The sequence below is a fragment of the Camelus bactrianus genome, chromosome 27, assembly GCF_048773025.1.
Source record: "Camelus bactrianus isolate YW-2024 breed Bactrian camel chromosome 27, ASM4877302v1, whole genome shotgun sequence".
In the NCBI taxonomy this organism is placed as follows: Eukaryota; Metazoa; Chordata; class Mammalia; order Artiodactyla; family Camelidae; genus Camelus; species Camelus bactrianus.
The window spans coordinates 17,021,040-17,036,022 of record NC_133565.1 but is presented as its reverse complement, the minus strand read 5'-3'; the positions used below and the strand labels follow the sequence as shown (position 1 = coordinate 17,036,022).

Genomic DNA, 14,983 nt, shown 5'->3' with positions numbered 1-14,983 from the left:
CTACAGCACCTCACTTCTATAATCCATATGCTCACCAAATGGACCACACCAGGAGCTGTTCTCCTGTGATGCAAGGGAAGGCCTTTCCCATGTTGGACCAAACCACGGAGGTACCTGGACGCTTACATCCTAAGATACTGAAAAACAGAAAAGGATACTAATTCCAAAAGACTAGACTCATTAAAATGAAGCACACGTGGTCTTAACCTAATGCTGCAGTCCTTTCTGGGACACCCCAGTGTCACTTTATATAAATAGCCCGTGAACAGAAGCCACAAACACCTACCCTGAGATGCAGATGCTAACACTCTCCAATTTGGGCCAAGCTGATTAGGTATTTTGCCTCAAGTTTTCCAGCTGTGAAGAGAGGAATTCCCACCTTTCTCTCCGTGTGTGTGTGTGTGTGTGTACACCTGCAGTCATATAATTGACAGTGTTGATTACTCCATTGGCAGAATGTATTATTCTCTGTACTGAGTGACGTGAGAAGGCATGAAATACAGCCCTCTCCCTAAGAGAAGTGGGCTCAGTTAAAGGCAATCCTGCCCATCGATGTATCACCACTCTGAAGAGCTGCTTCCAAACGCAGGTATGCACAGCTTTTCTCTATTGCACCTCACCATACACAGAGCAAGTGCATTTCTATGCTGACATATGCTCTCTGTGGCAGGCAGTGGCCTAAGCAAACGGACTCAATTCTGCCTCCCTGCTGGTTCCCTCTCTGAAGTAACAAGGACAACAATCTATCAAGCTTGCAGGCAATGCCTGGGGCCCAGGGGCTTCTAAGGGGGGCCCCGACATCTCCAGAAGATGGAGCAGGCATGAGTCTCCATTGTCAGCATAGCAGAGGGTCCACACAGAGAGAAGAAGGCTTTGGACCCAGCTGAAACCCAAGGGAAGGGGGCTTCTGTGGAAGGTGGCACTGCTCCCAAGCCTTGTGGCCAGGAGGGACAGGGGACAGAGCAATCCAGCAGAAAGCTCTCTGCCCCCTTAATTCCATCACCTACCACTTGCAAGTTTGCCACTGGCTGAGTGTCACAACCTGTGAGCTGCAAGGCTGCTGAGGTTAGCTATAAGCAGGCCAAGGGACAAGGAGCCTGAGGGAGGTGACCAAGCTGACCGGCAAGTGGCACCCACTGGAGTATAACTAATGAGGCAGAGGAAAACTTTAACGAAAACTGTATGAGGGCACACATGAAGATGCAATTGTAGCCTTAAAACTTTCTAAATTAAAAAAAAAAAATTAGAAACGCTTACCAGGAAAGCATAAAGTCTCAGACAAGACGACTAAATTCTCAAGACCTACAGTACAATATCATACCTAGAAGCAATGATATCGTGTTGCCTACTTAAAAATTTAAGGCAGTAAAATCTCATGTTAAGTGTTCTTATCACAATACAACAAAATTTAAAAAGAATAAAATGAAGAAGAAATATCTATGGCACTACAGTATCAAATTAATGTTCTAGAGGATTAAGGAGAAGAAATGTAGGCATTAAAGAGCAAAGAATAAGAACATGGAATTCAGGGGGGAGGGTACAGCTCAGTGGTAGAGTGTGTGCTTAGCATGAACGAGGTCCTGGGTTCAATCCCCAGTGCCTCTGTTAAAAAAAAAAAAGAACATGGAATTCATGAGTCAAAGGGTAAGAGATCTGGAGGACAGACCCAGGAGACAGAGTTACGGGGATGACAGGAGTTCAGCTAATGCAAACTTTGGTCGACAAACAAGCGATGTAAAACGAGCGATTTAATGCTGGTACGTCTGGAGACAAGAGCTCCACTTTCAACTGCTAGGCACTGGCAGGACTGAAAATAATCCGACTTTCAAATTAACAAAGGAATTGTTAAATCAACACGAGAGTTTAGAGAAACAAAGTAAAATAAGTGGCAACCACTGAACCAGAAGAAAGTAATAAAGCAAAACTCATCAGTTATCACAGAAAGACAAGGCAGGACGGCCTGAAGGGACAAACCTGCCCCACTGGGCTTTGAAAGTCCAGCTCTATTTAAAACTACAATGACGACAACAAAACACGGAACATGCCTGAAACCAAGTGAGAGAGAGTTTAAAAATAAAGAACTGAACAGAGGTGTATCGAGCAAATACAAATAAAAGGAAAGCAAGGGTGGCAACATAAAAATCAAACAAAAAAGAATTCAAGGTCGTTAGTATTAAACTGGACAAACTGGGATATTACAAAATGATAAGTATGTAATCTGAGGCAAAAATAAGCATTACGTATCTTTATGCATCAAACACAATGGCAGGCGGACACATTAAGCAAAAGCTCGTAGAAATATGGAAGTTTACAAATTATAAAAGACACTTTAACATACCTCTTGATGGTAAAAACAGATTAGGAGGCTCTGAATATAATGCAATAAGTAAGTTTCATTTATTAAATATAGAAAATGAAAACCTTGTATTTTACCAAGGATATAGCTTTTTTACGTCCATGGAAGAATTAAAAATTGATCATGTACTTGGACACAAGTAAGGTTTAACAAATCCCCTAAGACAGAGATTTCAGAGCTGCGTGCATAGATGATGATAAAATATCAAAAGATACCCAAAAGAAAATTTAGTGACATGCCCCTAAATATTCTCGGAATGAAAGGGCAAGTATTTTAACCATAAACTATCTAGAAAATAACAAAAAAGAGATTAGTTCTCCAAAGCCAAAGTTATATAGCTACAGCTGTTCTGAAAGAAAATTTCCAGCCTTAACTGCTATTATTTTAATAAGACTAAAAAGCAAATGAGACAGGCATTCAACTTAATAAACTTAAGTCAAAAGGAATAGTAAAAGCAAAATTAACGAAGATTTTAATGGTAACATATGTTATATATTATAATATGTTTATATATAATAATATATAATTTATAATATAAAATATAATAATACTAAAACGAATTAATAAAGATTACATACTGAAATTAAAAAGATAAATAGAAAATGAATATACCTAGTTCTTTGGAGAGAATAAAATGTATAAACCTCTAGCAAGCTTGAGTAAAGGGAAAAAGAGCCAAAGCAAAGATACACATTATCTTAGCCAAAGCAAAGATACAATAAGGAAGGGATTATTAATATAAAGAAGTATTTTAACAATATTTTGTATAACTCTGAGCGATAAACTTAAATTCAGGCAAACCAATTACCTAGCAGTAGAAAATATCAAAATCCAGAGAAAGGGTAAAATGATGAATAGAACAGCTATAACATATTCTGAAAAATTGTAAGAATCTGCTTTAAAAGATTTCAGGGTAGAGTTGGGGGGAGCAAGCCCAGGCGGCTTCCCAGTTGATTTCTCCTCAATATTTAAAAACTAGGGGGGAGGGTATAGCTCAAGTGGTAGAGTGCATGCCTGGCATACACAAGGTCCTGGGTTCAATCCCCAGTACCTCCTCCAAAACAAACAAACAAACAAACAAACAAACCTAATTACCTCCCTCCCCCCACAAAAAAAAAAGGTAAAAAAAATAAAAATAATAAAAAATAAAAACTAGATATTTCCTGTATTATGCAGATACCTTCAGACTTTAGAAAAGGATGAAATTCTTCTTCAGCCATTTAAAAAACATAATCCTAATAGCAATACCGGATAGGATGCAACTAAAGAAGAAATTCCACACCCATCTCAAGACTGCACCATAAAAATTAAATAAAGTATTAGTAAATTGAATTTAGCAACATATGAGAGGAATACCACACCATAACAAACCAGGGTTTATTCCAGGAATGCAAAGATGATTCAGTATTGGGAAATCCCATCAACGTAATTTATTACACCACAAAATAAAGGCAAAAGCTTACAATTATGTCACGCCAAAAAGGCACTTAATAAAATTCATCCACTTCTTTCAGTAAAAATTAAAACATGAATGGATACATGCTACTTCAATACGATCAATTATGTTTACCAAAACTTAACAAAGGCATAGTCAATGCTAAAAACACTGAAATATTTTTATTAAAATCAAGAACAAGGTAGCAATGCTCTTTCCCACAGAAACAAAAGTACCAGCAAACAAGGATATATACATATATATATAAGGGAATTGACTATAATCCCACTTTCGTACGTAGCCAAACAAAACACAAAAAGAAAAACAAACAAAAAGCAGCAAGTTGTTCATCAACACAAGATGGGCTGATTAAATTACAGTACATGCATACTGTAAACTGCCATAATTTTAACTCATTTCAATATATGCAATTGACCTAAAGCGACAACCATATTTTAAGAAAAATCAATAAAAATGCTACAGAGTACTATTTAGAGAATACTCTTTATATTAACAGATGATCCCATTTTTACGAAAACCCCAAACCATGCTATATAAACATGCATATTTTTATATTCCTAGAAAAAGAACACATTGGAGATTAAGTTTATATATCTTTTATTTTTCATATGTATCACTTTTTAATTGTCTTTGTTCTCTCAAAGGAAATTTTAAAGGGACCCCCCCCTCCCAAAAAAAAGTCTGCTTTGATGGCACAAATCACCTTCCAGGCACACAGTTTAGAATAGAGACTCTCTGCGCACTGCTATTTCTTGGGAAGGCAGGAAATGGCTGGCCTTAGATCAACCTCTAAGTCTGAATCCTGACCTCACATAACAGCAAGTTCCTTAGCCTCCCAGAACCTCTGTTTCCTCACCTGTAAAATGGGGATAGCTTCTCCCATCCCTCTTTGGCTTGTTAAGGAGATTAACTGCCTAATCTCACCTGCAAAGCTAGTCGCTCCTAGTGTCCTTTTATTAGCTCATTCCTCTCAAAAAACGAAGACAAAAAGAAGGAACTCAACTTCCCCCTGGGGGTTCCCCAGGGCTGCCCGGCAGTGCCTAAATCCCCCGCTTTTGCTACTTTCAACTTTGTGCCAAGGTTTTGTGTGGATTTCTTTTCAACGTTACCACTGCTGCCACTGTGAGTGAGTCAAAGGTGACCTGAAAAGGTCTGCGGTCCTCAGTTATGCTGAAGTCGATCATGACCACAGCATCAGCCTTGAACTTCTCCACTGGTATTTAAACAGCGGCAAGTTGTCTCAAATATTCACAGGCAGACTGCTGGCAGTAGACAGGGACTTCCTGGAGAAGAGCACTTCAGACTCTCCTGGACAAACAGGAGAAGGACAAAGGATGCACTGGGACACCCCTCCACTTTCAAATCCCAGACGGAAAGATAGGAAGAAAACATCAGGAAAAGCCACAGTTCCTGCTTCCAGGCTACCTGGATTAATGTGGGATCATTAAAAGCAAAAGAGAAAAAACAGACTTACCATATGACCCAGCAATCCCACTCCTGGGCATACATCCAGAAGGAACCCTAATTCAAAAAGACACCTGTGCCCCAATGTTCACAGCAGCACTATTTACAGTAGCCAAGACATGGAAGCAACCTAAATGTCCATCGAGAGATGACTAGATCAAGAAGATGTGGTCAATTTATATAATAGAATACTACTCGGCCATAAAAAATGACATCATACTGCTATTTGCAGCAACATGGATGTCCCTGGAGAATGTCATTCTAAGTGAAGTCAGCCAGAAAGAGAAAGAAAAATACCATATCACTCATATGTGGAGTCTAAAAAAAAAGAAGACAAATGAACTTACATATAAAACAAAAACAGACCCACAGACATAGAATACAGACTTGTGGTTGCCAGGGGAGAATGGGGGTGGGAAGGGATAAACTGGGAGTTCGAGATTTGCAGATACTGACAGGTATATATAAAATAGATAAACAAGTTTATACTGTATAGCCCAGGGAAATATATTCAGTATTTTGTAGTAGCTCACAGTGAAAAAGAATATGAAAATGAATATACGTATATTCATGTATGACTGAAGAACTGTGCTGTACACCAGAAATTGACACAACATAGTCAACTATGACCCAAAAAAAAAAAAAAAGCAGAAGAGAAAAAGGAAAAGGGCAGTGTTGAGATGTGGTCACCTCCCAGTCCTGATACTGGCCCCCTTCTGTAAGGTAATACTAATTAAGAACAAAATATGTAGAAGGAAAAAGTAAAGGAGGGAGGAAAGGGAGTTAAATTGGGTGTTAAAGTTAATTTATTTTCCAGAGGAGAGAAACTGGGCTTTCCCTGAGAGACGAGCTGGCCGAGAGGGTGGGGAGAGCCCTGCAATGCTGAGAAGATGCCCCCAGAGGAGATGCCGTTCCCAGAGGAGAAAGACACAGCCCTCCTCATAACCAAGTCACAGCCCAGAGGGAAGAGGAGAAACATCCTAGCTTAAACTGAAAGTGTCCTTTCTCGACTACAGAAAGAGCAAGAGAGATTGCCCAACTCACATCTTCATGTCACGTTTTCCAAGATACTTGTTTCATGATCCAAGCAGTATCACCAAAAGGAAGTAAAACCATCTGTAGGAAACATAATTCACCATGGTTTCACTAACAGGGAATTCCTCACAATCCCCTCCCAGATGATAAGTTAAAAACGAAAGGGAATGATTCAAAGGCTTCTTTTATGTAAAATCCTATTAACTTTATAAATACACTTAGAAAAAAGAAACTGGGCATTCCTTTAGGAATTGATTCCCAAGCTCATCTGATTCTCCACTCCCAAACATATTCCTCAACTCCTCTGAGTAACTGTTTTATTAATTATGATTTTAGGGTTCCCTTTTTGAATGTTTGGTGTTGATCAAAATAATACATTTTACCTGAAATCTAATTATGTATCATTTATGATAACTCAAAGCAAATTTAATAATATATATATTATTGCCCATTTGAGCAACATTATTCACATGTAAATATATTTAAGGGATAAAATTTAAATACAGTTTCATTAAAAAACACTCCGTTCCTTAAGAACGGATTTGAAGCGAAACAATTCCACGGACAGCAGGACCCATCAGCTAAGACTACCACAGGCCCTGAGGTTATAGTTATTTTGTTCAGATTTCCTACAAAATGACCTGGTTTGGGGTTCAGAAAAGTCACAAATGTCAAAAGGCGACAAATGGATGTTTAGTTGAAAGCTCTTACTTGTCATTGACATACATGGGGGAGGGAGACCTGGAGGAGCCATGATGAGGCCAGGTGTGTGGGGAATCGCCAAAATGGGCTTGGGGGCCCCTCAGCTCCATCCCCAAAGAACTAAGACTGTACACAAGTGGTCAGGGAAGACCCCCAGAAGGACACAGCCTAATGCTCTAACTCCCATGTAAACGAACACTGACGAGGGCTGGTAAAATCAATGTATAATACAAACGGTAAAGAGCTTCCATGGTGCGCACTGATTATCTAGAGTAAGAGTGACTCAGGCTGGCGAAGGGAAAGAGGAGGAGGAGGAACCCACCCAAACCACAGCAGATCCCCAACAACTGTGCTATCCTGTCTTCTCACGGTTTCCTTATTTGTGGGGTATTTCACAGAAAGCGAACTAGCCCATCTCGCACATAGAATTTCGGCGCACGAGTCAGAGTATAAACTGGCAGAGGTTGTCTGGGAAGCAACAGGGCACGAGCCTTCAATGCATACCTTTCCTCAGAAATCCTGTTTCAGGGGATGGACCCTGTGGAGTTCATCTGTAGTAAAGGGCAAAGATGAAGGAGGCAATGTTCACTGCAGCCTTACTTAGAATCACGGGAAACTGGAACCAATGAAAATGCCCAACACTGGGGAATGATTAAGTAAATCAGGACCCTTCACCCCACATGACGTTACATCGCCATCAAAAATAAAGCTTAGAAAAACTTCATGGCGCTTAACAATTTTTAAATGCTGGGAAGTAAACATATTCCTAGAAGAGGTTTGACTGTGCAAAAAAGCATGTTTTAAAATCTAGAAGAAAATGTACTCAGTTGCTCTCAGTGATGAACTTATTGGAGGCTTGGACTTTTCCAGAGTTTTTCCAAATTCTTAAGCTTAGAGACAAACTTTTATCCCTAGGTACTGAGTAGTTTAAAGCAATTTTAAAAAACAGAACAAAGCAAGAACAAGGTATGAGAGAAAGAATACCATACCAGGGTCAGAAGACTCGGGTCGTGGTCCCAGCTCTACCCTGGTTTTTATACCTGGAAAATGAGAAACTGGACTAGATAATTTCAAGGTTCCTCACAGGCAAAGCCCACCTGGTCTGGGAGACCAGTCCCCTTGCTTGTGACCCACAAAGCCTCAGGGCTCAGGAGAGCAGTGAGGGCTGCAGGCCAGGCCGGCCCAGGACCCCAAGGGAGGCACGGCCAGGTGCTCCTGTGTCACCTGAGGCCCCCTCGGCCTGTCCAGTCCCTGCCTGCACCTTGGACTTGCAGCTGCTCCACGTGCTAGAGGAACAGGTGCCTTCGGTTGGAGGTTAAGGAAGGACAAAAGAGCAAAGTAAGAACTTTCGCTGGAGTCAGAATGGGATTGCTGTCTGCAAACAATTCAGTCTCACACTCATGTGTCCCTCACAGGTGAAGAAAGAGCAGAAGAAAGGATCTCCCATCTTTTGGATAAAAATCTAGCCAACACCTTGATGCGCTAAGAAACAGGAAAAACAAACCATTCAAGTAGAAGAGGTCTTCTCTCGCTCTCTTTTTAAAGCAGAAAACCAAAAGCCTGGAAATATTTATTTAAAAAGTTGAAATCAAATGAACTTCCCAGGTGATACAGTGAACACGGTGATGAACTAGTCTACCCAGAAAAATGAGAAGTGTTGCCCTACGCTGTCACCTGCCTAGCCCAGCCTGGTAACAACCAAATCTAATCTCCTAGGTGAAATATGGTACAATAAGATTACATAATTAATTTTCCTGTTAGGCATAATTGTTACTGACTTTATGTCATTACAGTGTCAGCTCATCCGGTAGATGATTGCTATCACACTCTAATTACAAAAACACACAAACAATTTGTAATCATTCATTATTAAATAATGAGCGAGGCCACAGTTGCTAATGGAAACTTAGAAAAATGAACATGAAAGGCAAACTGGACAAGAGGTGCTTAAGAAATTAATAAATTAATCCTGATGGCATTTATCAGTTGTGTTACTAGTTATCTGGCTCTCAGATTACCTGCTGCACAGATTTTCTAAGAGCCACACCGTTTAACTTGATTAAATGTCAGAGTGACCCAAATGATTTCGTGTCACCAACAACAAACAGAAATACGAACGTTTAAGAGACGGTTTAAATTCTTACCTCTGCACTTGAAAAGACAGCATCCCCCCTTGGTAATACAGAGGCAAGCACAGAAACCCAGGTTTTAAAAAGAAGTAAATTAGAAGGCATTGATATAATCAAAGGATTTATTCTGTCCTTCCTGGTGAGTATTAGTGTAAGTTTATAAAGCATGAGTAACAAGGATGTCACAAAGCGGAGAGCGTCACCAGCTAAGTGTCAATACGTCCTGCCAGTTTAAAGCAACCTCAAAGTGAAACAAAAGCCTCTTAGAAATCAACTTCCAGGTGATTAGCTCACAGTGTACGTTACTTGCCTAAGTATCACTCCAACAGGTGTTGACCTGCGGTATCTGAGCCAGCTGGGTAGGTGCTATCAGTCCCATCCTTACAGGTGGGGAAGGGTTTCAGAGAGGTGGTAAATAACCTATTGAAGTATACTGCTTCAACCCTAATCCCACCTAAACTCAATTGTTTAAACCAACAGGGCAAAAAACAGGCAACAGAATCTTCCAGGAACAACAAATACTTGTTGAATAACGGGCCAGCGGGAAGCACTTAATTAATGCACACTTGGGGTCTCACTGAAAGAAAAGTGATGCATCAAAGCGTCTTCTCACCACCCTGACCCCGCAGCACAGAGACCCTCAGACACCCCACACAGCCCAGCCTATATGGAACTTAAACAGCAGCTGCCTCTGGCTCTTCGTTCTAATAACTCCTGGAGTAACCACTATCGCTGCCGAAAATTAAGTCCCAGGATTAGAGCAAGGATGGCCCAAGAAAAAAAACAATTAACTACATGTTTGCAGCAAAGCTACCAAAACATAGATTAATCGCCAGTGGAGTAACTCTATTTACACAGCAAAAACTTTTAAAACACTATGAATGCTGGAAAAGGCAAGTGAGCCCTACAAGTGAGTACTAGGGGTCATCAGTGGGATTTGTTTGAGATCCTACAGTTTTCAGATTTTACAATGAAAATCAATAGAAGAAGATGATTTACACACACGTTTGTTTTACATATAATTGCTGAGGAATGAACCTAATGGATAAAGAAAGGACAAATTACATACGCAGAAGTATAAATGTGAAAGCTTATTTTTCGTCATATAAGAATCATTCCCTGGTAGCAATAAGCAAATCCAATCAAATCAAAATTTTTAGTTTTAGAATTACTCAACAGGCAAACATTTACCTCCTACAAATACATTTCAAAAATCCCTGGCCTAACTAATCCCTTCTTTACAACACCCCACAACACACACACACACACACACACACACACCACACAAGTGAACCATTCTACTACTAAGTATTACAGGTGATATTCTTAAGAGTCAATAAGGAGCCATTTTTCCAACAAACACTGAATACCCACCACCGTGCGCTGCCACATGGCTGACCCAAAGTTGATCGTATTTCTGTTTTCCCCTTGCTCTGGAGAGATACAGAAGAACTTCATGGACTCCCCCAGAAGTTCCAACCACAAAGTGACAATCCACTGGCCAATTCATTGTCCAAGGGCTGCAGTTTGGGATAGCATTTTTTTTTTAATCTCAAAACCCCCTTCTAATCACTACCAACCCCACTTCAGGACCACACAACATGGTTCTCATACTCACAACACCTCTTCTTTTAAGAAGTAGTCGCCAGAGGGAGTCCAAGACGCAAACCAACCCATACTTGACCTAGCACCCAAAATGACTTTCTCTGATTAAAGCTCAGCAGGAAAAGGGTTGGCAATAAATAGGAACCAATAGAGCTATAATTTAAAGGGTAAATTGCTGGAGTCGCCAGCTTGACTTTACACCGAATTTATATTATCTCCTGAACACTTGGCATTAGACAGTTAAATAGCTGATGGCTTGAAAAGTTAATCATAGTGATCCAAGAACCTGGTGAAGTACATGTCCATCCATCAGGAGAGCTCAAGATCAACTCAGGAGATAAAGAGTAACATCGCTCCAAACCAGCATTCAAAGGGTTTCTTCACCAACCCTTATTAGTGAAAAAAATCAAAACCATTCAAGTGACCAAAGGGGGCCAAAGAAATAAGAGACACATCCATGTGGCCCTTTGAATTCCTTACTACATGCACCTCAGGGGCCTCAACCCTCAAATTAAAAGCAAAACAAAATAATCAAAAAGTAAGTTCTTTTAGGGGAAGGGTATATAATTCAGGGGTAGAGTGCAACCTGGATTCAGTCCCCAGTACCTCCATTAAATAAATACATAAACCTAATTACCCCCCCTACCAAAAAAATTTAAAAACAACAAAAAATAAGGTATTTTCATCTAAAAAAAAGACACAAACGAACTTACAAAACACAAAACAGACTTACAGACATAGTGAACAAACTTATGGTTGGGGGTGGAGGCGGGTAAAGGTGGTGGGAAGGGATAAACTGGGAGTTCAAAATTTGCAAATACTAACTACTATATACAAAATAGGTAAACAACAAGTTTCTACTGTACAGCACAGGGAACTAAATGCAGTATCTTATAGTAACCTATAATGAAAAAGAATCTGAAAAAAAATGTATGACTATGTATGACTGGGACATTATGCTGTACACCAGAAACTGACACAATATTCTAAACTGACCCTACTTCAATTAAAAAGGAATGCAAAAATTTTTAATAAAATCTTTATTTAAAAAAAATAAGTTCTTTTAAAACATAGGAGTGTATTTGATCAGCAGACCTTGTGAACTGAATCATGACAAGGATAAGGAAACCAAAAGAAAAAGACAAACATGTTGTCTGGAAATGCTACACACTAAGAAAATGCACAAATTTCCCCACTACGGGTGTGGGCCATGTGAGAAGACGTGGATTGTACGAGAAACACACATGCCAGGGGGAGTTCTGAGAAGCGTCCTGGAGCAACCACCTAAGTGACGTGATAAGTTACAGAGTAAGGAAATCTATCCAAGGGGCACAGACCTGCCTCCACCTCTTGGTCTTTCTGCAAGATCTATGAATGCCATCCTAGATCATCCCAGAGGGAGTTCCAGAGCCCCCTGCTACCTGAGCAGGAGAAAGCACAGCAGGTCTGGCATTTTAATACATAATATAAGCACAAGACTTAAAATTTAAAATGATACAAAAATGTACATTGAGGTGTGTCACTCCCACCCTGTCACCACCTCGTTCGGTCGCCACCTGCCCCCAGGTGTCACCACATTTATCCTTTTCTTGGTTTTCCTTCTGGTGTGAGTCTACAAAAACACAAGCAGATGCAAAGACAGAGTCTTATTTTCAACTCCTTAATTTTACAAATAAGAGGTAAACCTTGCCTTTTTCGGTGAATACCCTGGAGATCGATGTCACACAGAGCACAGGGTGTTCAGCTACAGAGTACTCTATTTCGTGCATGTCTTAAGTTTACTGACTAGTCCCTTACTGAAGGACACATGGGTTGTTCCCAGTCTACTACAGTCACAGACAATGCTGCAATCTGTGTGTGGATGGGTGTGTCCATATGACGAATTCCCAGAAGTGGGACTTCTGGATCAAAGGTTACATGAATTTATGCAACAGTCATAGATAAACCGCCCAAGTGTCTTCCAGGAGGGCCGTGCCATTTTGTATTCTCCATAGCAATGTATGAGTTCTTGTTTCTCCAAAGTCTTGAGAATAGATATTGTTGGACAAACTTGTAGATTTTGGAGCAGCTTTAATCCTAAAAACAGGAAAGGAAGAGAAAACAGAAGTTCCTCCAAAGAGGAACTTGAACAACTTCCAGGAGTTTCAGCCTGACATCTTTCACACGCATCTGTAATTCCTCAAAGACTGTTTTTTTCTCCTTTATCCTCAGGACACCATAACAGAACCAAAGAGAAGCAGAGCGCTCTTGCCCCTACCCAGGGCCCCCACCCAGGCCAGTTTCCAGTCTTGTCTCATTTTAAGGGAGGAGAGAGGGAAGAGAGTTGGACCTGGGGGAGAGACAGCTCTGCCACTTAGGAGCTCCTGGTGGGCCACCATCTCTAGGTCTCTGCACCTCCCAGCTTTCTCACCTGTCACAGGTGTCGGGTGACACACACACCACCTGGGGGTGCTGGGGGGCCAATGGGGATCACGTAGTCAAGTTCTTAGTGCAGCCAGTGGCCTGATGCATACACACCAAGGAAGAGCAACTGGTACCATTTTATAACAAATGCATGGCCATCATTTCATAATACCAAGAGTATTATAATGAAGTATAAATCAACTCCAGTAATTTAGTAGAAATCTCTGTGTAAATCAACACACAGATTCTGCTGCTTTACTCCAAGAGTGCTTGGCGTCCCCCTCCCTACACTAGTTAATATTTCTAGGAAAAGAAGTAATCATTAAAATAAATGCAACCATCCCCTAAAGCATTAAGTTCATGTTAAGTTTTACAGGGTAAAAATGTCACAACAGTTACCATGACACCCAGGCCAGGGTCAGAGCCCAAGGTCACCCCAGTTCCTCGCCCAGACTCGGGGGTGGCAGTGGGGGCGGACTGTGGGCACGGTTCTCAAACCTCTTCAGGACTTAGAGTCCTCCTCCACAAGCAGTGGCAGCTTCTACTCACAGGGTTTTGTAAGGATGGAATGAGAAGACACACAGAATCCACCCACCGTAAATGCCATTAACAAGGCGTAAAAGGGAACAGTCAGCAGGGTTGCCATCTTTAAGGGATCATCTGCCCTTTCTCGTCTCTGAAGCAAATGCCTGCACCTGTGCTTTGGAGCCATCCTCAGCCTCCGGACCCTTGCCAGGGCTTTCTGCTCCTCTCACTGACCCACCTTCCCTCTCAGCAGAGCCCCTCCTGTGGTCTCGGGCTCTGTGAAAGAAAACAAAGTCTGCACTCAACAGCTCCGTGCCCCCAGGCACTGCCCCCCTTCTCCACGTCCTCACCTCCCACCTTCCACTTCCCCTCCCACCACGCCACGACAACAGCTCCCAGGTGACAACCTCAAAGGCCTCCTGTTGCGAGACCTGGTGGATCACTTCACTTCTCTTCCCGGTTGGCGGCTTTGGGCACTTGTGACCAGCCACTTCCACCTAGATCCTCTCCCCCGGGTCCTGGACACCTCACTCCCTTGCTGTCCTGCCTGGGCATGGACCACCTGGTCTCCTTTACAGGTTCGTTAAGGGTCCTCGGCCTTTGAACACTGACGTGCCTCCAGGCTTCTTCCCCGGCACAGCCTCCTCCCCCAAATTCCCTCCCTGGGTGCCGGGCTGGGTTTCTGCTTTCAGATACCACCTCCACCCAGACAACTTCCCAAATAAGCCGCCAGCCCAGACCTCCCTCTGAGCACTGGCCCACATTCCAAATGCCTGTTTGCTTCCCAAGTGCCTCAGTCTCACTAACTCCAAAGTCAAACTCACATTCACCATCCTCATCGCCTGACCTTCCTCCAGCATCGCCTGGTTCAGGAAGGGGCGTTGCCACAGCTGTCATCCAGGCTGTCCTTGAGTCCTGCTCACCCACCCGCTCCTCAACACTCTGGGCAACTTCACCCCTGATCTCACTACAGCCAACTCCCTCTCATCTCCACCACTGGCCCAAGTTAGCTTCCTGCTGGGCCCTGTCTACTCCAGTAGCTTCCCAAGAGGCCTGCGCTCTGATCTCTTCTGCACACGGTGGCCAGGGTGACTTTTACACAATAGTCTCAATAATATTCTCTCTCATACACACACACACACCCCACATCTGCCTGATTTTCTACACTGATTCCCCGTGGCTCATATGAAAAACACAAAACCCTCAGTGGGGCCTCTGAGCCCTGTCGTGGCCTGGCCCCCGTCCCTCACCTCCCTCCAGCCCCACCCCAGGCCCTGGACACACTGTTTCCTTTTCCTTCTGGTGCCG

The 14,983-nt window shown here is 42.1% G+C and overlaps 1 protein-coding gene and 1 long non-coding RNA gene across 3 annotated transcripts in view; both read right to left on the bottom strand.

Annotated features, from left to right (window-relative positions):
• Positions 1–14,983, bottom strand: part of IGF1R (insulin like growth factor 1 receptor) — a 280,712-nt gene that overhangs the window by 182,064 nt on the left and 83,665 nt on the right. The gene's annotated exons all lie outside the window — the stretch shown is intronic.
• Positions 4,393–14,051, bottom strand: LOC141575205 (uncharacterized). The gene is made up of 2 exons (XR_012502597.1): positions 13,158–14,051; positions 4,393–12,823 (listed from the first exon to the last, which is right to left on the bottom strand). It is a non-coding gene; the product is annotated as an uncharacterized LOC141575205 (long non-coding RNA).